Genomic DNA, 759 nt, shown 5'->3' on the forward strand with positions numbered 1-759 from the left:
CGGTACTTGGCAAATAATCAGATGTGTTGCGATTAAACTTAGGTGGGTAATATGTGCAGATCATCGTTTTTATTCTTTCTGTTCGAACAATAGAAAGAAAACTATATAATAGTCGCACTAACGAAGACTTAATAAAAGATAAAAATTTAACTTGAGCTTAATTTGCAACATATGCCAGTTCTCTTATACATCCATTCATAGATTTTTTTTTAAAGATCGTCTCTGTATAATATAAAATCAAGTAAATATATTAAACATATTTCAATACATAATAATATGTTGTAATTTCTGTTCTCTAACTTTTAAAATATAAAGCAAGTATAAAGAAGTTTGAATAGCGACTAAAATAAGAAGTATAACTTTTGTTCGCAAAATGTTTACATTTTATAGATGTTTTTAAAATGTTATTGAAATAAAGTTGCCATGTTTTACTACAAAAATGATAAGATATACAGAATTTTAAATTTAAACTTTAGAAGGCAATTCTTTAGATCATTTAAGACCCAAAAGCCAAGCCAAGTATAGATTCTAAAATCGATAATTTCCGAGATACAAGACAAGATTCACAAAAATCACATTTCATAAATATCTTAGACCATATCTACATATTAGATAGATTATTCATCCATGAACTTGTGGAATTTTATGGATTTATATCAAGTTTTATATTCAGGTATAATCTGAAATTTTTAAGAAAATGTAATTTTTTTGTGAAACTTCAACGTTGTGTATCTCAAAAATATAGGTTTTAGTGGACCT

The sequence above is a fragment of the Trachymyrmex septentrionalis genome, unplaced genomic scaffold (assembly GCF_001594115.1).
Source record: "Trachymyrmex septentrionalis isolate Tsep2-gDNA-1 unplaced genomic scaffold, Tsep1.0 scaffold70, whole genome shotgun sequence".
Lineage (NCBI taxonomy): Eukaryota > Metazoa > Arthropoda > Insecta > Hymenoptera > Formicidae > Trachymyrmex > Trachymyrmex septentrionalis.